Genomic DNA, 23958 nt, shown 5'->3' with positions numbered 1-23958 from the left:
GTGGCCGTGTGTGTCTGGAGAAAAAGGATTGTATGTGGAGGAACAGTTCTGAGGATAAGGTGAGATGGCTGGGGAGGATGGAGGAAGAAATGACTAGTTCCTTACAAGGTGGAGGGATTGCAGGAGATTGTAAGAAGGAAAGTAGTATGGGGGTGAATGAGAAAAGAAACCGAAACATTGTAGTGGTTTGGTGTTCTGTTACCTTCCAGTCAATTCCAGTCCAATTCAGTCTAATTCAAATTCATAATTAAAAAGATGTAATTTAAAAGATGGAAGTTAAAAGATGAAATGCAGCAGACTGCGTCTGTAGCAGACGCCTGCATGTGAATATATCCCCAGTTAAGGGCATTCAGGTGTGAATGAGGAGGTGGCTGGGTATGGGAGACCAGATGTAGCGAGTTAAGCAGAGGTCATAAAGAGAGGGAGGGGTTGGAGTGACCACTCAGAGAGATGCCAGAATAGCACAATGAGATATATGGAACAGGTCATGGAAACAGGCTGATAGGTAAGAAAGCATACTAAAAAGGATTATATGTGCTGCACCAAGACACTCAGATCCAGGGAAGGCATAGAAAATTCAATGCAATATACAGAGACATTCAGGAGCCAGGGAGAGCTGGGGAAAGGTCAATGCATACCATGGAAATTCAATGCAATAAACAGAAACATTCAGGAGCCAGGGAGAGCTGGGGAAAGGTCAATGCATACCATGGAAATTCAATGCAATAAACAGAAACATTCAGGAGCCAGGGAGAGCTGGGGAAAGGTCAATGCATACCATGGAAATTCAATGCAATAAACAGAAACATTCAGGAGCCAGGGAGAGCTGGGGAAAGGTCAATGCATACCATGGAAATTCAACATCCAATAAATGTTCCCTAAATCTGTCTTTTAGTTTCCTTATTGTCGATCCAAAAGCTTGTAGACATGATTTCCAGGGTCAAGTAATGGGCTGGCTTATTGATAGTACAGGTTATTAATTTTATGTTTACTCACTTCTATGGCTCCATTAATTCCACAGCACTTTACAGACATTATTATCGTTGTTCCCATTGGGGCTCACAGTCTGGATTCCCTATCAGTATGTCTTTGTACTGTGGGAGGACACTGGAGAAACCCAAGTCCTTTTTGGGATTTGAACCCAGAACCTCAGTGCTGCAAAGCTGCAGTGCTAACTATTGAGCCACCGTGCTTAAGTAACAAACCAAAAAATTGCAATCACAAGCCAACAAAATAAAAACAAATACTGTATTTTTCGAACCATAAGATGCACTTTTTTCCTCCAAATTTGGAAGGAAAGTGTGGGTGCGTCTTATGGTCGGAATGTAGCATGTGGGGAGGGGGGGCAGCGGCTAGTGGGATCGCACTGTGATCCCACTTGCAGGAGGCAGAAGAATGTCCCAGCTGCCCGGAATCCAGCGCTGGGGAAACCACTTGGTCCCGATGTTTAAAGTGCAGTGAATATTCATTAGCCGCTTCCCCGCCCACCTGTCAGCACAGAGCAGTGAGCCGGGAGCTGCAAATGAATATTCCTTCACTGAAACACACATGGTTTCCCCAGCGCCGGATTCCTGCAGTGGCTGGGGAGATCTGTGTGGGGGTAGCAGCAGGGGCCAGAGGGGACAAGATCGCCGCATACCTGCGTGGGCTGTGCTGGATGCTGAGGCATAAGGACCTGTGTGATGTCATGAAGTGGGCGGGCTGGAGCATCACATGGCAGCACAAAGCCCTCCCTCTTCTGACATCATCACAGGTCCTTCAGACTCCCCACTAGAATCTGCAAGCTTCCTCTTATGACCTGTGCTGTGGAGAGGCAACAAGAGAGAGAGCTCTGTGGGTGCAGTCATGGGATGCTACAGCTTTTTACCTCACCACAGCATGGCTGGCTGGCACAATTAAAAGGTTAGTCTTTACAACACACAATAAAGCACTCTGCCACTCCTGTGGCGAACTATAACTCCCAGCATGCCATAGGATCTGCAGGACATGCTGGGAGTTATAGTTCTCCCAACAGGATCATAAAGCAGCACTCCATTGTTATTTTTTAGTTCTGGAGTGGTACTTTAAATAGGAGCCCTGTGCCCCCATTCTTATACTCACCCTCCAGCGTCTTCATATAGTACTTTACAGCCACCACACTGGTCCCGCAGCACCATCTTCTACCCGTAGCTTCCAACATAATAACATACTATTAAATATAATAACACCACATATAATAGTAATTTTACCACATTTTTTTTTTTTTTGCTTCAAATATTTTTTTCCCTATTATCCACCTCTAAAACCTGGGTGCGTCTTATAGTCCGGTGCGTCTTATAGTCCGAAAAATACTGTACTTGTTTATAATATACGAGCAAAACCAAAGAAAAAGCAATGTGTGCATATACCCTAATGAAAGCAAATTTTCATTAGGGTGTATGCACACATTGCTTTTTCTTTGGTTTTGCTTGTTTCTATGGCCAGTGTGAACATGCCTTTACATCATGCATGTTTTCAAGTCACACTCAGTTTTTATTTTCTTGTTAATAGTATTTCTTGTTTATAATACAGCATATGAAACAATATAAAGTATACAGTAGATGATAAGTGGCCAAATCAAATGATGTCAATAAATATCATAGTTTTTTACATAAATCACAGACAAGAGACACAAACATTCTCTGAAATCTCATCTCTCGAGATCTTGGTCCTGAGATCACCATCTGCACATGCACCGCCCCTGGCGGTGGCCATATTCCCGGAGACCACAGCACATGGAACCGTGGAAGTGCCAGGGCTCTGGTCTGTCGCAAAATGTTGGCAGAGCCCCGGGCAGCGCTGGACACCCACACAATACCGCTGGGCAGCAGAGACACCTGCAGCATGGGCCAGCAACAGCCAGGCACCTGGAGACACCCGACAGCAGCACAAGACCCCTGCAGCAGCACAAGACCCCCGCAGCAGTGTGCCGCACATCAGAGCCCCCCATCATCCCTGCCTGCAGCATCACCCCACTTCTGCCTCCTCCAGCAGCGTCCCTGGGACCCTGTTGTGAATTTGCTTTTTGCTCCCTCTAGTGGTTACTAGTTTTTTGACTCTGGTTTTTTCTGTCATTCCTTTTATCCGCACCTGGGTCGTTAGTTAGGGGTGTTGCTATATAAGCTCCCTGGACCTTCAGTTCAATGCCTGGCAACGTAGTTATCAGAGCTAGTCTGCTGTGCTCTTGTCTACTGATCCTGGTTCCAGTTATATCAGCTAAGTCTGCCTTTTGCTTTTTGCTATTTGTTTTGGTTTTGTATTTTTGTCCAGCTTGTTCCAAATCTGTATCCTGACCTTTGCTGGAAGCTCTAGGGGGCTGGTGTTCTCCCCCCGGACCGTTAGACGGTTCGGGGGTTCTTGAATTTCCAGTGTGGATTTTGATAGGGTTTTTGTTGACCATATAAGTTACCTTTCTTTATTCTGCTATCAGTAAGCGGGCCTCTCTGTGCTAAACCTGGTTCATTTCTGTGTTTGTCATTTCCTCTTACCTCACCGTTATTATTTGTGGGGGGCTTCTATCCAGCTTTGGGGTCCCCTTCTCTGGAGGCAAGAAAGGTCTTTTGTTTTCCTCTACTAGGGGTAGCTAGATTCTCCGGCTGGAGCGTGTCATCTAGAATCAACGTAGGAATGATCCCCGGCTACTTCTAGTGTTGGCGTTAGGAGTAGATATATGGTCAAACCAGTTACCACTGCCCTATGAGCTGGATTTTTGTATTCTGCAGACTTCCACGTACCTCTGAGACCCTCGCCATTGGGGTCATAACAGTTTGCCAGGCCAGTATTAAATGTTTAATGCATTGCAGAAGAGGGATTATAAGAAAGAAGATTCTGAGTTTTTTTTTTTGTTTGTTTTTTTTTTTCTTCTTCCCCTTTACCTCAGAGTGGCTATGCTTGCTGCAGACATGAATGTCCAGACCTTGATTACAAGTGTGGACCAGCTGGCTACTCGTGTGCAGGGCATACAAGACTATGTTATCAGAAATCCTAGGTCAGAACCTAAAATACCGATTCCTGAACTGTTTTCCGGAGACAGGTTTAAGTTTAGGAATTTCATGAATAATTGTAAATTGTTTTTGTCCCTGAGACCCTGTTCATCTGGAGACTCTGCTCAGCAAGTCAAAATTGTTATTTCGTTCTTACGGGGCGACCCTCAGGATTGGGCTTTTTCGCTGGCGCCAGGAGATCCGGCATTGGCTGATATTGATGCGTTTTTTCTGGCGCTCGGTTTACTTTATGAGGAACCCAATCTTGAGATTCAGGCAGAAAAGGCCTTGCTGGCTATGTCTCAGGGGCAGGACGAGGCTGAAGTGTATTGCCAAAAATTTCGGAAATGGTCCGTGCTGACACATTGGAACGAGTGTGCACTGGCCGCTAATTTTAGAAATGGCCTTTCTGAAGCCATTAAGAATGTTATGGTGGGTTTTCCCATTCCCACAGGTCTGAATGATACTATGGCACTGGCTATTCAAATTGACCGGCGGTTGCGGGAGCGCAAAACCGCAAATTCCCTCATGGTGTTGTCTGAACAGACACCTAATTCGGTGCAATGTGATAGAAAAACCGCAAATTCCCTCATGGTGTTGTCTGAACAGACACCTGATTTAATGCAATGTGATAGAATCCTGACTAGAAATGAGCGGAAAATTCATAGACGCCGGAATGGCTTGTGCTACTACTGTGGTGATTCTACACATGTTATCTCAGCATGCTCTAAACGTATAGCTAAGGTTGTTAGTCCTGTCACCGTTGGTAATTTGCAACCTAAATTTATTCTGTCTGTAACTTTGATTTGCTCACTGTCGTCTTATCCTGTCATGGCGTTTGTAGATTCAGGTGCTGCCCTGAGTCTTATGGATCTGTCATTTGCTAAGCACTGTGGTTTTACTCTTGAACCATTAGAAAATCCTATTCCTCTTAGGGGTATTGATGCTACGCCATTGGCAGCAAATAAACCGCAGTATTGGACACAGGTTACCATGTGCATGACTCCTGAACACCGCGAGGTGATACGTTTCCTGGTTTTACATAAAATGCATGATTTGGTTGTTTTAGGGCTGCCATGGTTACAGACCCATAATCCAGTCCTGGCCTGCAAGGCTATGTCAGTCTCAAGTTGGGGCTGTCGGGGTATTCATGGGGATTCCCTGCCTGTGTCTATTGCTTCTTCTACGCCTTCGGAAGTTCCGGAGTATTTGTCTGATTATCAGGATGTCTTCAGTGAGTCTGAGTCCAGTGCACTGCCTCCTCATAGGGACTGTGACTGTGCTATAGATTTGATCCCAGGCAGTAAATTTCCTAAGGGAAGACTGTTTAATCTGTCGGTACCTGAACATACCGCTATGCGTTCATATATCAAGGAGTCTCTGGAAAATGGACATATTCGTCCGTCTTCTTCCCCTCTTGGTGCGGGATTCTTTTTTGTGGCAAAAAAGGACGGATCTTTGAGACCTTGTATTGATTATCGGCTTTTAAATAAGATCACTGTCAAATTTCAGTATCCTTTACCGCTGTTGTCTGACTTGTTTGCCCGGATTAAAGGTGCCAAGTGGTTCACCAAGATAGACCTTCGTGGTGCGTACAACCTTGTGCGCATTAAGCAAGGTGATGAATGGAAAACCGCATTCAATACGCCCGAAGGTCATTTTGAGTACTTGGTGATGCCTTTTGGGCTCTCCAATGCGCCTTCAGTTTTTCAGTCCTTTATGCATGACATTTTCCGGAAGTATCTGGATAAATTTTTGATTGTTTATCTGGATGATATTTTGGTTTTTTCTGATAATTGGGATTCGCATGTGGAGCAGGTCAGGTTGGTCTTTAAAATTTTGCGTGAAAATTCTTTGTTTGTCAAGGGCTCAAAGTGTCTCTTTGGTGTACAGAAGGTTCCCTTTTTGGGGTTCATTTTTTCCCCTTCTGCTGTGGAGATGGACCCAGTCAAGGTCCGAGCTATTCTTGATTGGACTCAGCCCTCGTCAGTTAAGAGTCTTCAGAAGTTCTTGGGTTTCGCTAACTTCTACCGTCGTTTTATCGCTAATTTTTCTAGCATTGTGAAACCTTTGACGGATATGACCAAGAAGGGCTCCGATGTAGCTAACTGGGCTCCTGCTGCCGTGGAGGCTTTCCAGGAGTTGAAACGCCGGTTTACTTCGGCGCCTGTTTTGTGCCAGCCCGATGTCTCACTTCCCTTTCAGGTTGAGGTGGATGCTTCAGAGATTGGAGCAGGGGCCGTTTTGTCGCAGAGAGGCCCTGGTTGCTCTGTTATGAAACCTTGTGCCTTTTTCTCTAGGAAGTTTTCGCCTGCCGAGCGAAATTATGATGTGGGCAATCGGGAGTTGTTGGCCATGAAATGGGCATTTGAGGAGTGGCGTCATTGGCTCGAGGGTGCTAAGCATCGTGTGGTGGTCTTGACTGATCACAAAAATCTGATGTATCTCGAGTCTGCTAAACGCCTTAATCCGAGACAGGCCCGCTGGTCATTGTTTTTCTCCCGCTTTGATTTTGTTGTCTCGTATTTACCAGGTTCAAAGAATGTGAAGGCCGATGCTCTTTCTAGGAGCTTTGTGCCTGATGCTCCTGGAGTCGCTGATCCTGTTGGTATTCTTAAAGATGGAGTTATCTTGTCAGCTATTTCTCCGGATCTGCGACGTGTGTTGCAGAGATTTCAGGCTGATAGGCCTGAGTCTTGTCCACCTGACAGACTGTTTGTCCCGGATAAGTGGACCAGCAGAGTCATTTCCGAGGTTCATTCCTCGGTGTTGGCAGGTCACCCGGGAATTTTTGGCACCAGAGATCTGGTGGCCAGGTCCTTTTGGTGGCCTTCCTTGTCAAGGGATGTGCGGTCATTTGTGCAGTCCTGTGGGACTTGTGCTCGAGCTAAGCCTTGCTGTTCTCGTGCCAGCGGTTTGCTCTTGCCCTTGCCTGTCCCGAAGAGACCTTGGACACATATCTCCATGGATTTCATTTCTGATCTTCCGCTATCTCAGGGCATGTCCGTTATCTGGGTGATATGTGATCGCTTCTCAAAGATGGTCCATTTGGTTCCTTTGCCTAAGCTGCCTTCCTCTTCCGATCTGGTTCCTGTGTTTTTCCAGAACGTGGTTCGTTTGCACGGCATCCCTGAGAATATTGTGTCAGACAGAGGATCCCAGTTCGTTTCCAGGTTCTGGCGATCCTTTTGTAGTAGGATGGGCATTGATTTGTCGTTTTCGTCTGCTTTCCATCCTCAGACTAATGGACAGACGGAGCGAACCAATCAGACTTTGGAGGCTTATTTGAGGTGTTTTGTCTCTGCTGATCAGGACGATTGGGTGACATTCTTGCCGTTGGCTGAGTTTGCCCTTAATAATCGGGCTAGTTCCGCCACCTTGGTTTCGCCTTTTTTCTGCAACTCTGGTTTCCATCCTCGCTTTTCTTCGGGTCATGTGGAGCCTTCTGACTGTCCTGGGGTGGATTCTGTGGTGGATAGGTTGCAGCGGATCTGGAATCATGTGGTGGACAACTTGAAGTTGTCACAGGAGAGGGCTCAGCGCTTTGCCAACCGCCGCCGCGGTGTGGGTCCCCGACTACGCGTTGGGGATTTGGTATGGCTTTCTTCCCGCTTTGTTCCTATGAAGGTCTCCTCTCCCAAATTTAAACCTCGTTTTATTGGGCCTTACAAGATATTGGAAATCCTTAATCCTGTATCTTTTCGTCTGGATCTTCCTGTGTCGTTTGCTATTCACAATGTATTTCATAGGTCCTTGTTGCGGCGGTACATTGTGCCTGTAGTTCCTTCTGCTGAGCCTCCTGCCCCGGTGTTGGTTGAGGGCGGGTTGGAGTACGTGGTGGAGAAGATCTTGGATTCTCGCCTCTCCAGGCGGAGGCTTCAGTACCTGGTCAAGTGGAAGGGCTATGGTCAGGAGGATAATTCCTGGGTGGTCGCCTCTGATGTTCATGCGGCCGATTTAGTTCGTGCCTTTCATGCCGCTCATCCTGATCGCCCTGGTGGTCGTGGTGAGGGTTCGGTGACCCCTCACTAAGGGGGGGGTACTGTTGTGAATTTGCTTTTTGCTCCCTCTAGTGGTTACTAGTTTTTTGACTCTGGTTTTTTCTGTCATTCCTTTTATCCGCACCTGGGTCGTTAGTTAGGGGTGTTGCTATATAAGCTCCCTGGACCTTCAGTTCAATGCCTGGCAACGTAGTTATCAGAGCTAGTCTGCTGTGCTCTTGTCTACTGATCCTGGTTCCAGTTATATCAGCTAAGTCTGCCTTTTGCTTTTTGCTATTTGTTTTGGTTTTGTATTTTTGTCCAGCTTGTTCCAAATCTGTATCCTGACCTTTGCTGGAAGCTCTAGGGGGCTGGTGTTCTCCCCCCGGACCGTTAGACGGTTCGGGGGTTCTTGAATTTCCAGTGTGGATTTTGATAGGGTTTTTGTTGACCATATAAGTTACCTTTCTTTATTCTGCTATCAGTAAGCGGGCCTCTCTGTGCTAAACCTGGTTCATTTCTGTGTTTGTCATTTCCTCTTACCTCACCGTTATTATTTGTGGGGGTCTTCTATCCAGCTTTGGGGTCCCCTTCTCTGGAGGCAAGAAAGGTCTTTTGTTTTCCTCTACTAGGGGTAGCTAGATTCTCCGGCTGGAGCGTGTCATCTAGAATCAACGTAGGAATGATCCCCGGCTACTTCTAGTGTTGGCGTTAGGAGTAGATATATGGTCAAACCAGTTACCACTGCCCTATGAGCTGGATTTTTGTATTCTGCAGACTTCCACGTACCTCTGAGACCCTCGCCATTGGGGTCATAACAGGACCCCGCTTCACTGCAGCCACCACCCCAGTAAGCAATAAGATGCAAGGATTATAAGAAGCACCACCATTTTATTAAAAAATATTTTTTTCCTATTTTTCTCCTCAAAATTTGGGGTGCGTCTTATAATCCGGAGTGTCTTATAATCCGAAAAATATGGTATTTGGTCATTAACAAATGTTCATCTCAATATTTTGTGGAGAACTTGCACAATTAGTGGCTGAGTAAATACATTTTTCCCCACTGTATTAAAATATACAATACTCTTTTTAGATATATTTTTATTTATTTTTCTTTAAGTGAATGTGTTAGATTTTTTTTAAATGACCAATAACACCACATACAAAAAACAATTACTGTCACATAATGGCTGGACCACATAGTGACCGAATAATACCACATACAAGGAACAAATACCATGACACCATGACCAGATCACGTAATACCACCCCATAGTGACTGAATAATACCACATACAAGGAACAAATACCAACACACCCTGACCAGATCACATATAGCCACCACATAGTGACCAAACACTACAATATTGATCATTAATAAAAAAAATCACAATACTAATATTACCACAAGTGCCATTATACACAGGAGCTCTATATATAGTCAGTGTACAAGTTATACAGGGATCACAGTGGCATTATACAGAGGAGCTCTGTATATGGTGTCAATGCACGGGTAATAAAGCGATCACCAGTGATATTATACACAGGAGTTCTCTATATAGTATGTAGTGTATAGTATAAGTGTACAGGTAACACATTGACTCACCAGTGATGTCTCTAGTTGAAGTTCTTCATCTTCGCTTTTCTTCTTCATTCAGACTGCCATAATTTCTTCCAGCCAGCACTGTGCAGAAAATAGCATAGTTATTTGGAGCACCACTTCCAGAGCACATTCCCCACTTTTCCCCAACTTGTACACTATGCCACACGAGGAAAAAAGCAACATAGTGCGGCCTTGCACAGTAACAGGACACCCCTCCCCCATTGAAAATAGTATCCTCAAAAATAAAATACATCACAATAGTAACAATATCCATTTATTAGCAATAATGTCCCACATCCTGGCCCCTTCTGGTAATAATGTTCCACATCCTGGCCCCATGTGTCTCATTTTTGGCCCCCATGCGTCTCAGTTCTGGTCCCCATATATCTGTTCCCCATATTGTGACTTTTCAGTGCAAGCAAAATAAAAAAACAAAAGTTTCTTCCTACCTGTCCAAAGTTCAGTGGCATCCTCTCCCTTCTTGATATGTGGTGTGGATGCATTGACACATGGCAGGCACGTCATACACTGGTGACATGGGCACCGACTTCAGCTGCCGGCCTCTGATTGGCTGGCGACTGTTAACTATACCTGCTTCCTGCACGGCAATATATTTCAACTGAATGTGTTGAGAACTGTTGAACCGGCCCAACCCACCCCTGCCCTTGGGGCCTGGTGAGTAGAAGAAAAAGAGGGGGCCTAGACTAAGTGAGACATGCTGCCAGCATGTTTCACCCAGTCCAGACCGGAAAAGTAGTAATATCCTGATGGTTGCCCTGCTCATTGGCTTATCCATGGAGCACAAGAACAATGTAAGTGACAGCAGATGACAAAAAACAAGGATTGGGCATTTTAGATGTAGGAATATTCAATCCTAATATTCTACTGAGAGATAATCTGTTGACAGCAAATTGTGGTCTCTCATTTATAGAAGTTAGAATACTTTACATTACATCTATACAACTATAATAATTAGAATAAAAATAACTAAAATTATGCCTACTAAGTGATATATGCCTCAAAAACTTTTATTTAGCATTTTACTTACTTGAATATCCTCCATTTGGTATTTTTATTATATTATTATCCATGATTGTTTTTCTATGTAGTATGTTCTTTATTATAGTCAAGAATAAAACTGCCAAAACTGAATGAAGGAGTGAAAAGGAGCAAGGTTAAAAACTGTACAAGGAATTAATATAGTGGAAAAAAAGTCTCATGGACACAAAGTGATATTAATGTTAGTCCAAGGGATGAGCAAACGTGCTCGGTGAAACTTGGATATCTCTTGAGTAACTGGGTGCTCGGCAGTCTGTGAGCATTAACCAGTGCCCAAATTTGAAACTCGAATCCCTGCCCCACATGTTTGGTGCATGCAACACAGGCTTTCTCATTATGTCCTTTCATCACAAAAGAGGTCAGTTCTGGAAAAAGGATTGACGTTTTCTTATATGCAGACCCTGGACAAATTTACGATCATTAAAGACCTATATCTTTTTTGTAGGAATTTTACTTTTAGGGTCATCCATCAGTAACCTACACTTTTGAACGACATACCAGCCAGTGAACAATAAGCTTTCCGGGACCTGATTGACCTCCTTTGGAAAAATGAGAACTGTACAGATAGGTGACCATTTACCCCTCACCTCCCTTCTCAATCATCCCCCTCATTGAGGATTTCACCCACTATACAAACTTTCTTAAAAGTGATGGTCCAAGACATTCGAGAACTTACTCTGGACACACATCGGTTGGATAGTCTTACGTTAGACCAGAGAAAGACTATTTCCTCCAGTTGTCAGAATTAAATCCTATATAATTAGATAAAGGTGGTAATGTGGTACTGTGGCCTATAGATTTGTACTTGAAGGAGGACTAAACGGGAAATACTTGACAAAAAATTATATGCTATTCTTCCCCCACATCCCACAGCGACCTTCAAGAAGAAATTGGATCTACTATTGAATTCTACTTTCCTAGAAGGGACCGTTGGCAAAGATGAGCGAGACTTCATAACTGGTGATATGCAAATTTGTTGGGAAAACAATCGCCAAACATAAATTTGTCACGAGTATGGCACATTCAGATTCATGATCGGAAACCTGAGCAAAATTTTATAAAATCGGTAAAATTCAGTAAAGGTTCGGGAAAATATTTGCATTGCCACAAAAATATTTTCAGCACTTTAGCAACGATAATGGCAGTGTGTCATCAGCGTTTGGCACTTGTTTGATGAGGGGAGGGGGCTTGCAGAGCTTATAGGCGCAGCGTTCTTGAAAGCACAGCAGTCATTTTTTTTCCTATCTTTATGTGTGCTCATTGCGGGTAGCCAATCAGGGTGCAGGAAACACCCACAATCTCCTGACACAACGGCTTGTTTGGAGCGTCCACTCAATCTTATACACGTCTTATCGACAGGCCAAAAAAAATTCTACTGTTATTAATGTCATACAGTAGGGGACATGTCACTTTTAAATTGTTTGGAGCATCTACTCAATCTTATACAGGCCTTATCGACAAGCCCCAAAAAATTCTTCTGTTACTAACATCATACAGTAGGGGATATGTGACTTTGAAATTGTTTGGAGCATCAACTCAATCTTATACAGGCCATCTTTGGCATCCAATTTCTCAAGGGCATCTTGAGCTTGAGACACGCATCTGTTACACCTATCTTCTGATGAGAATCAAAAGCTCTCTGGTAATTGATGTTGGGTAGATGAGTAATAGTTGTAGGCTGGATCCTGGATCTTGTACTTCCCATAGCTGCCCTGTTATTGATCCTGTTGTACGTTCCCATTCCCGCCCCCAAAAACTCTTCTGTTACTAACGTCATACAGTAGGGGACATGTGACTTTGAAATTGTTTGGAGCATCTACTCAATCTTACACAGGCCTTATTGACAGGTCCAAAAAATTCCTCTGTTACTAAAGTCGTACAGTAGGGGAGATCTCAGCACATCTTCTTTGTCATACAGGCCTCATCCACACAGAAATTTATTTTTCTGTGACTAACTCGATTCAGCACACCATATTTTACCTCATTTAGTGTCACTGAAATTCAGCTGTGCAGAAGTGGTGCAGAGTAAAAAATCAAATTTTTAGTTGCTAATTCTGCGCTCATAGCACACCATCTGAGCAACATGAATGGGAAAAAGCAAGGTCATGGTGGAAGGGGGATTAGGCTCGGTGTTCGAGGTCTAAAAGGGGTAGGTGGTGAAATTGATGCCACTTTATTGGTGTCTGCCACTAATTTTTGGAGATGTGTACACTCTTGGTTGGGTGTCCGTTTGCGAGGTTAGCTGTAGTGGAAGATGCCTTGGTCCCTATTATACTATTTCTACTCTCTTGAAATTGATACTGCTTTATTGGTGTCTCCAACTAATTTTTGGAAATGTGTGCACTCTTGGTTTGGTGTACATCTGCTAGGTTGGCTGTTGTGGAAGAGATGTCGCTCCTCATTATACTATTTTTTACTCTGGTGAAATTGATGTCACTTTGGTGGTGTCTGCTACTAATTGTTTTAAATGTGAGCACTCCTGGTTGGGTGTCCAACTGTCCATCTGCTGAGTTGGGTGTAGCGGAAGACCTGTCGGTCCCTATAATACTATTTCTACTGTGGTTAAATTGATGCCACTTTGTTGGTGTCTGCCACTAATTTTTGGAAATGTGAACATTCCTGTTTGGGTGTCCATCTGCTAAATTGGGTGTAGTGGACGATGTGTCGGTCCTTATTATGCTATTTCTACTGTGGTGAAATTGATGTCACTTTGTTGGTGTCTGCCAATACATTTTTGGAAATGTGTAGACTCCTGGTTGAGTCTCCTTCATGTGTGTTGCCTGTAGCAGTAGGCCTCCGAGACCGGCAGTCCTCCACTTTCATTGAGTCAACTACCCATGATACTATTCTTAGATTTTTCTGACAATAGTAATCTACGAAACTGATATTTGTGCCATCAGAGTGTGGCTGAGCATCAATTCCAAATTTCATAATGTGGTGGTGCACCATATTATTGGTGTCAGGTCCGAGCATTCCTAAATGAACAGTTTCCTGGAAAGTGGATTAGTCATCGTGAGCCAATTGAATGGCCACCAAGGTCTCCCAATCTGACCGCCTTAGACTTTTATCTTTGGGGTCATCTGAAGGCAATTGTCTATGCTGTGAAGATATGAGATGTGCAGCATCTGAAACAATGGATACTGGAAGCCTGCAATAGCATTTCATGACAATCCAACACAATGGGCAGCACTTTGAACACATTTTATAAGTGGTCATAAACTTGTAAATAACTCATGAAAGAACAAAGTTGTTTTTCTTGTGAAACTGCAATAAGTTTGATGTGTCACATGACCCTCTTCCCATTGGAAAAATTAAAGTTGGATCCAAAATGGCCGACTTCAAAATGGCCACCATGGTCACCACCCATCTTGAAAAGTTTCCCACTCCCATATACTAATGTGACACAAACAGGAAGCTGATATCATCAACCATTCCCATTCTATTTAGGTGTATCCATATAAATGGTCCACCATGTATTTTACCAATTGTGTATCTTGCTCATACCCCTGATGAAACCACCAAGTGTTGTGTAACGAGTGAGGCCTCCTGCTCTCTCTCCCCACTACTGCCATTCCATGACTCTGTTGGGCTTCTCTATTTTCAGGTTATATATTTTTGACTTGATTGTCATTACTGGCATTCACCTTTTGGGATTGCCCACATATATTCTATGTATTTTCATTGAAATATCTATCATTGTTGGACACTTGCATTATGTAATTTACTGACCTGTAGTCACTTGTCATGATTTATGGGTCAAGCAATTTAACTACATGTCATGTTATACATTCAGATATATTTTCATTGTATTGCTATATGTTTATTTCATCGTAATTGTACCTTTCTGAGAGATTGCTTTATGTCCATTCATTTCATGGACATTATATAGGTGATCAAGTCTTTGACTTCTCCACCGTCCCCCTGTTTCTTCCCCCCTTTTTAATGGTTTTAAAGGTTTTAAAAGATAGTTGTTACACCAGTTGTCTCTCATATGCCCTTATTTGACCTTCATATTTAGGTCCTTTGGTGGCCTCCATATGTCTGTTCTCTTAGTTTCTTTGTTATACAGCTAATAATCATGAAGGGACTGCCTGCGAGTCACAGTAATGCCTTAAGGTACCTTCACACGAAACGACTTTGTAACGATATCGCTAGCGATCCGTGACGTTGCAGCGTCCTGGCTAGCGATATCGTTTAGTTTGACACGCAGCAGCGATCAGGATCCTGCTGTGATGTCGCTGGTCGCTGAATAAAGTTCAGAACTTTATTTGGTCGTCCGATCGCCGTGTATCGTTGTGTTTGACAGCAAAAGCAACGATACCAGCGATATTTTACACTGGTAACCAGGGTAAACATCGGGTTACTAAGCGCAGGGCCGCGCTTAGTAACTTGATGTTTACCCTGGTTACCAGTGTAAAATGTAAAAAAAAAAAAAACAGTACATACTTACATTCGCATGTGCAAAAAGAAAAGAAAAAAAAAAAGAAAAAAAAAAAAAAGAGCATGAACCGCACATCCCAAAATCATACGTTGATCTAAAGCCGCTCGGCAAAAATTTAAATACTGAACATGAGGTTTTCAGTTTAACATTCTGATCAGACTGTATGAAGCCCACTGCCCCTTCACGGCAAACCTCGTAGTGGGTCCTAACGCCCTAACGGAGCGGAGCCGTGCGGCGAACACCGCCGCAGCGGCCATGCACCAGCAGGGCGGACGGCCCGTTGCCCCACAGCACCCATGCTGCGAGACTGAGTCCCCAAGACTCCAGACCGCGCCGCCCCGCCAGCACAAAGCCACAGCAACAATGGCCGCCACACAGCACCAGCACCAAAAAGAATGATTTTGGGATGTGCGGTTCATGCTCTTTTTTTTTTCTTTTTGCACATAGCATGTACTTGTCTCTTTTTTTGGACCAGCACTCCTCCCATTTGGCTCAGGTGATTTTAATTAGCAGGAGACTGCAAAGTAAGGGGTCTAGCCCATTTTGGCTCTCACTGAAGAGCTGGAGGAAGGTGAGTTGAAATGCTCCCTTCATTTTGGTGCTGGTGCTGTGTGGCGGCCATTGTTGCTGTGGCTTTGTGCTGGTGGGGCGGCGCGGTCTGGAGTCATGGGGGCTCAGTCTCGCAGCATGGGTGCTGTGGGGCAACAGGCCGTCCGCCCTGCTGGTGCATGGCCGCTGTGGCGGTGGTCGCCGCACGGCTCCGCTCCGTTAGGGCGTTAGGACCCACTACGAGGTTTGCCGTGAAGGGGCAGTGGGCTTCATACAGTCTGATCAGAATGTTAAACTGAAAACCTCATGTTCAGTATTTAAATTTTTGCCTAGCGGCTTTAGATCAACGTATGATTTTGGGATGTGCGGTTCATGCTCTTTTTTTTTCTTTTTGCACTTACATTCGCATCCCCCGCCGTCTGCTTCCCACACTGACTGAGCGCCGCAAAGTGAAAGTGAAAGCACAGCACAGCGGTGACGTCACCGCTGTGCCCTGCTACTGCCGGCGCTCAGTCAGTCAGTCAGTGCAGGAAGCGGACGCCGGGGGACGCGCAGGTGAGTATGTACTGTTTGTTTTTTTTACATTTTACGCTGGTAACCAGGGTAAACATCGGGTTACTAAGCGCGGCCCTGCGCTTAGTAACCTGATGTTTACCCTGGTTACCCGGGGACCTCGGCATCGTTGGTCGCTGGAGAGCGGTCTGTGTGACAGCTCTCCAGCGATCAAACAGCAACGCTGCAGCGATCGGCATCGTTGTTGCTATCGCTGCAGCGTCGTTTCGTGTGAAGGTACCTTTAGCCATCTTGGTAGTGGTATTACTTTGATTGGCTGGCCGTATTACATCATCACAGGTTATAAAAGAACAGGCGTCACCCGACACACTGATGCCATTGCACAGCTCAGATAAAGTTTTTATTGGATGGAGAGAGTGCTAGTTCAGGCCTGTGTGTGCACAGTTGAACAAATCAGAGTCCTCTAATGTTAATACTGGTTCTGATTCTGAACCATCATACTAACAGCCATTGTAAGGGCTAAACCTGTGCTTTCCTGTTTGTATCAGATGCATTATGGATTTAGCATAGGGAGAGTGAGTTGCAGGAGCAGGGAGAGTGGCAGAATGAAGTCTTTAAGTAGGGCTTATGGTTTGCACTCTGTTAGTAAATGTATAACTGCTGCACATGACCACATTTGTTTGCAGTGTGTGAACAAATTGACTATATTTTCATCCATAGAGTATTAGGTGCTTTGTGGTACATTTTGGTGGTACATAACACTCCAAAAAAGTGTTGAAAAATGCATTTTGTTTCAATTACTCATCCATAGAGTATTATGTTTTTGTGGTACATTTCTGTAGTATATAACACTACAAAAGAGCGTTGAAATATTTTTATGGATTCAATTACTCATCCATACAGTATTACGTGCTCTGTGGTAAATTTATGTGTTATGTAACACTCCAAAAAAGTGTTGTAAAATGTATCTGGATTCCCTAAATCATCCATACAGTGTAACATGCTTACAGGGCGACATTGATGGCAGAATCATGTGAGACTCTCGAAGGAGTGACAGCAGGAATATTTGAGTCAGACCAAGGTGCCGCAACAGCAGAGGTGACAGAAGCCTGTGGTCCAGAACTGGCAGCTTTCCTGGAATTACCAAGACACGAAACCAGGCCCAGAAGCAGGCCGCAGCCTCCACCCTGGGATTCTTGTAGACCGGAGAGCCAACATCCAGGAATTGGTGAGCAGAAAGCAGGGCCTAGGCTGGTCAGGAATGACAAGGAGGCAAGCCAGTACAAGGGCTGGAGAAGTACTAGAGAGCCATTTTGCCGCAAGGTACCGAGAGTTGGCATCCTGGGTGAAGGTCATTAAATACGAAAGGCAGCTTAGATGGGGTTCCATTGAAGAATTTGGGACCCGTCATCACATCCTGTTCAACCTGCGGGAACACTTGCCTCGAAGGCTGCTAGAGCTGAGGGCTGCAACCAGCTGGATGACTCTGCTTGCAATTTTTGACAGGCTTTGCACTCTGCAGCACATTTATAAATGTAGGAGTACCACAATTATACCACAATTATACTTGATATAACACACAATCCAGATCAATGGGATCTGGAATAAACTAGTGATTGAATTAAATTAGAAAATAGACAATATTTCACTAAAAATTCAAAAAGAACAAATAAAGGAATTAAAAGGTGCCTCGTATCAACAAGAGGCACAGCGGAAGCAGTGCAATTCAAATATAGTCATTTCTTGTAATAGTATGATCAGGATACAGAAAAATATACAGCATAAACACATTCAATGGTAGAAGACTTTAATGTAGAACAAAAGAAAAGTGCTCAAAATAACATCTATTAGCATATATGGACCTATTTGGCTTAGTGCCTTTATAGTCATTAAGGTGCTTAAATGCATAGGTGCATATTGGTCTCCTGGTTGTACTAAGTACATTTATGCAGTTACATACTTGTATACCATATGGAGCATTCCTATAATACAAATAAAAGGTTGCAATGGCTTTTTTTGCCTTGTGTCAGAGCAATGCTGGACCGTCGCTGCGTCTCACCACCTCAACGCGCATTTCGCGTATTCTTCTTCCAAGGGTGTGACAGTCCAGCACTTCTCATTCCATTTAGCACTTTTTCCATCCATTTCAAAATTTTCACTGCCCCCAGACCTCCTTGCAGGGTCTGCCGGAAAAATGCTAGGATTTCCTATTGACTCCCATTATACTCATTACTTGAAACGAGCATCCGAGCATTAAGAATTGTTCGGTTTGAGAAACAAGCATCTGAGCATTTGAGTGCTCGCTCATATCTAGCTTTCTTTCATGTTGTTGTAGAGACTGCCAGGCAAAATAGCCATGGTATTACTTGTCAACTCAATCACAAATGATTGTGTGATAAGTGTCAGTAATAATTTGTCACATTTTTCTAATTCTCTAGAAGATAAATTCACTCTGACCTGATGATATTATTAGGTTGAAAAAAGACACTGAAATGTTAAAAAAATATACCATAGTTGATTTTACCAGCCTGAAAGGTAAGATGTAAACACTAGCAGAGGTGTATCATTGGTGTTAAATAAAACAAAAAATCATTAGATCTCTTACATATGCAAATTGCCTCTTCTGAGAAAAAGAGGACTTAACTCTATAGCGCCACCTGTTGGAAGTAGCGATCCTACAAGTCACAATCAACCCTTTAGCGAGTCGTGCAATATGACTTAGGATAAAAGCCAAATCAGTATCTCAATTCACAGACACGGTGTTTCGGGCTGTTGGCCCTCGTCAGTGCGAAGCATGAGAACAGGTGGCGCTATAGAGTTAAGTCCTCTTTTTCTCAGAAGAGGCAATTTGCATATTTAATTTCCCAGAGGAGCATTGCACGGCGAATAAGCCTCCTTAGGCCGGGGACACACTTAACGTATAAAAAAACGGTCCGTTTTTCACGGCCGAGAATCGCACAAATGTTTCAAAAACAGTGATCCGTGTGCAGTGCGAGGATGCGATTTCCTCGCATCAAATGATCCGTGTGACATCCGTGTGACATCCGTATGGCATCCGTATGCCGAGATTTTCTCGCAAGCTTGCAAAACCGACATCTAATGGATTTATGTGCTCAAATGTTCGGGAAAACATATATACAGTATATATATATATATATATATATATATATATATATATATATATATATATATATATATGTCATTGAGACACATATATATATATTCTGTATTTATATTTCATTCAGCGCGATATCTGTGAAAAGTCGGTAATTCAATTGCCGGCTTTGCATTTCTCCTGCACAAACCCGACAGGATATGAGACATGGTTTACATACAGTAAACCATCTCATATCCCCCTTTTTTTTGAATATTCCACACTACTAATGTTAGTAGTGTGTATGTGCAAAATTTCAGCACTGTAGCTGCTAAAATAAAGGGTTAAATGGCGGAAAAAATTGGCGTGGGCTCCCGCGCAATTTTCTCCGCCAGAATGGTAAAGCCAGTGACTGAGGGCAGATATTAATAGCCAGGAGAGGGTCCATGGTTATTGGCCCCCCCGTGGCTAAAAACATCTGCCCCCAGCCACCCCAGAAAAGGCACATCTGGAAGATGCGCCTATTCTGGCACTTGGCCACTCTCTTCCCACTCCCTGTAGCGGTGGGATATGGGGTAATGAAGGGTTAATGCCACCTTGCTATTGTAAGGTGACATTAAGCCAGATTAATAATGGAGAGGCGTCAATTATGACACCTATCCATTATTAATCCAATTGTTTGAAAGGGTTAAAAAACACACACACACGTTATTAAAAAGTATTTTAATGAAATAAACACAGCGGTTGTTTTAATAATTTATTGCTCTCTCATTCCATTTTCAGACCCTCGCTTGGCAAAACAATAAACACACAAGATACATACCCTCTCTGATGAACTGTCACGTCCCACGAAGTAATCCATCTGAAGGGGTTAACTAATATTACAGGCACCAGCTGCGATAAACCACTCGCTCGTGCCTGTAATCCCCGGGTGCTGAAAGGAAAGCAGTGATCTATACTTACATTCAGTCGCGGTGAGGCGCCCTCTGGTGGATGTTCTCATGAACTGCAGCCTGGGAACTTTTTCCCACGCTCCAGGTCATATGAGGACATCCACCAGGGGGCGCATCACCGCGACTGAAGGAAATGTAGGTCAATGACCTGCAGCGACGGGGGATGCGCCGTTCTTAGTACAGCGATTGGATTAAATTTTAGTGGTCAACATATAAAAGGCTGATAATATAGCCACCCCATATCACTCCCTGAGGAAGCAACGTGCCGCGAAACGCGCGTTGGAGTGCGGGGTCGAGGCCTGGATATATTATGAGCACGGGTAAGGATAACCACATATATAATGCACCTTCTAAATTCTATTTGATTTTATAGAAATTAATCTACAGAGGAGTTAGGTGTTAGACCTTATTTAGCCACTATTATTGCTATCAGCATCTTGCACATTGCACTTTATTATTTATTATATATAGTTTTTGCTACTTGATAGTGGCTCCTTACCGTGTCTCATATATACACATTGAGCAAAATAAAGGACATAACATCATTGTACTATAGATATATTACTATCAACTGTCCTTGTATCAAATGAATATTTATATATGTATCCTTGTGCCTCCTCCGATTGTTTGTATTATTGTTTGTTAGTGTCTTTATATTTAATAAAATATTATGGTTTTATCATATTTATATTTATTTCTTTTTGTGATTAGTTCATCTCTCAAGTAGTTTGTTTTGGTTAGACATGTGAGTTTTGTCTCCACTTTCTGAGCTCTGTAACTTTTTTATTTTTCCATCAATGGCTCAATGTGATGATTTGTTGTTTTTTTTTGCAAACCAAGCAGACATTTTTATTGATTCCATTTTGGGGTAAATATGCCATGTTGATCGCTTGTAATTACATTTTGGGAGGGAAGTTTGGTGATCAAAAAAATGCCTGACAAAAGTAATTCAAGGGCAATAATAACACAGAATTGCACAATTTAGAACAGAAGTATGTACTGTATGACACTTAATATTCTGTGTCTATGTTTTTAAATGGTGAGAAGGCGAATAAAAACCTAATGGTGGAAAAATCAATGCTGGATTAAAAAAAAACCTATGTCCAATTAGTTCTAATTGGTAAATATGTATTGGCAAAACAATTCACAGTGTGATACAATAAAGAAATAAAGGCTGGACCATTAAATGTGTTGGTAATAAATTACAGAATACCGTTTTATTCCCACACAATTCTAATTAACTGAAAAATCATGAAGTCAATGGGGTCTACAAGCAGGAAATAGCCCAGAAATAACAAGCAGTCATATAATTACAACCACCAGTATATATGGTGATGTGCTCAGGCAAACACTAACATGAAGGGTGCTTTTACAATAGGTCGATAAAATATTCCCTAAAAGATTGGTATGGTTATGGACATGCTCCTTCTATTGTAATTCTCTGTTATATTTTCCCTAAAAGTTCTCCTACTGAATTTACTAAAATTTAGTTTTAAAGACAGAAATGCACCAACTTCTGTTAACTTATTATTATTATTATTATTTATTGTTATAACGCCATTTATTCCATGGCGCTTTACATGTGAGGAGGGGTATACATAATAAAAACAAGTACATTAATCTTAAACAATACAAGTCATAACTGGTACAGGAGGAGTGAGGACCCTGCCCGCGAAGGCTCACAATCTACAAGGGATGGGTGACAATACAGTAGGTGAGGATAGAGCTGGTCATGCAGCGGTTTGGTCGATCGGTGGTTACTGCAGGTTGTAGGCTTGTCGGAAGAGGTGGGTCTTCAGGTTCTTTTTGAAGATTTCGATGGTAGGCGAGAGTCTAATGTGTTGTGGTAGAGGGTTCCAGAGTAGGGGTGAGACGCGAGAGAAATCTTGTATACGATTGTGGGAAGAGGAGATAAGAGGGGAGTAGAGAAGGAGATCTTGTGAGGATCGAAGGTTGCGTGTAGGTAAGTACCGGGAGACTAGGTCACAGATGTATGGAGGAGACAGGTTGTGGATGGCTTTGTACTTTGTATATAATTTTACTTGAAGTGTAAGGATTATTGATGAGCGAAGGTGCTCCGTGATACTCGAATATGCTCGGCACTCTACAATCATAGGCTGGAGATTGGATTTGAAGCTTGATTAACCTTTGCGCATGTTTGTCACCTGTTATGCAGCCAATAAGTATGCAGGGATTGCCTGCCAGACACTGTAATGCCGTAGCCATTTTGTTAGTGACATTACTGTAACTGGCTGGGCACATCAGAGGTTATAAAAAGAAGCGCTGCCATGCTCGGCTCAGTGACGCCATTGCACAGCTCAAGGATGGTCCTGATTGGATGGAGAGAGCAGTTATCCAGGCCTGCGTGTGCACATTTTAACTAATAAGAGTCCTTTGGTGTTGATACAATATACTAATAGCCCTTACAAGAGCCAATCATGTGCTTTGCTGTTTGTATCAGATACATTCTGCATTTAGCCTAGGGAGAGTTGCAGGAGCAGGGAGAGTGGCAGAATACATCTTCTAGCCAGGGCTCAGGGATTTGCAGTCTGTTACTAAATATATAGCTGATGCATGTGACCACATTCTATTTTTTTTGGTGAAAAAATTGACTTTATTGTCATCCATACAGTTTAACAAGCATAGTGTTACATTACGGTAGTATGTAAATCTCCAAAAAAAGGTTCAAAATTTTTTCTGCATTTATTTAGTCATCCATAGAGTTTAACATGCTTAGCGTTACATTTTGGTGATATATAACACTCCAAAAAAAGGTTCACAGTTTATTTTCTGGATTCAATTAGTCATCCACAAGTAATAATTTCAAATATGCTTATCACGATTCATTTTTGGATTTGTGGAAGCTCTGGTTCTGCTATAATTTAAATGTTGCTTTTTTCCTTTTTAGGTTCAGAAAGGGTTAATGTCAGTATCCTTGCTGGCAGCTACTTTGCAGCTGGTCAGCAGATGTAGGTGGTGACCACTTCCACCATCCTTTAGTCATATGATTCATCCGCTGACTGTCGATAATTGTTTGTGGTCAGCTGATGTGGGTGGTGAACACTCCTAACATCCTTTAAATAGTCACAGGACGAATCAGCTGCCTGTCGGTAATAGAGTTTTCTGTGCAGACCAGCCTGGAGTTAGGAGCTCTTTGGTGTCAGTGGTATAGCTGCTGCTGCTGGGGAGTTTTGGTGCCATATCCTTTGCTATTTGGAGCTTGGCAGCAGAGCAAGTCATTGAGGATTATTTCCCTTTGTCTCGTGTTTGTCACTTACCCTGTGTTGTTACTATCTTGTTGTGAACTATATTTCTTGGCTCCCTCTTGTGGTCACTAGCGGTATTACACGTGGATCATCTTTCTCCAGGTTGGTACCCACCTGGTTCGTTAGGCCTTGGGTGTTCCTATTTAGATTTCCTGGAAACTCAGTCTAGTGCCTGGAATTGATGTAGTCAGTCTATGTCTGTTTGCTCCTGACTCCTGGTTTCCTGTTCTTTGCAAGATAAGCTAAGTCCTGCTTTCTTATTTTTGTTTATTCGCTTTGCTTCTATTTTGTTCCAGCTTGTTCATAATGTGATTCCTGATTTTTGCTGGAAGCTCTAGGGGGCTGATATTCTCCCCCCACACCGTTAGTCGGTGCGGGGGTTCTTGGATTTTCAGCGTGGATATTTTTGTAGGGTTTTTGCTGACCTTATAAGTCTCCTTCCTATTTTCTGCTATTAATTAGTGGGCCTCTCTTTGCTAAATCTAGTTCATTCTTACGT

The sequence above is a fragment of the Ranitomeya variabilis genome, chromosome 5 (assembly GCF_051348905.1).
Source record: "Ranitomeya variabilis isolate aRanVar5 chromosome 5, aRanVar5.hap1, whole genome shotgun sequence".
NCBI classification, from domain to species: domain Eukaryota; kingdom Metazoa; phylum Chordata; class Amphibia; order Anura; family Dendrobatidae; genus Ranitomeya; species Ranitomeya variabilis.
Note: the sequence above shows the minus strand (reverse complement) of the source record.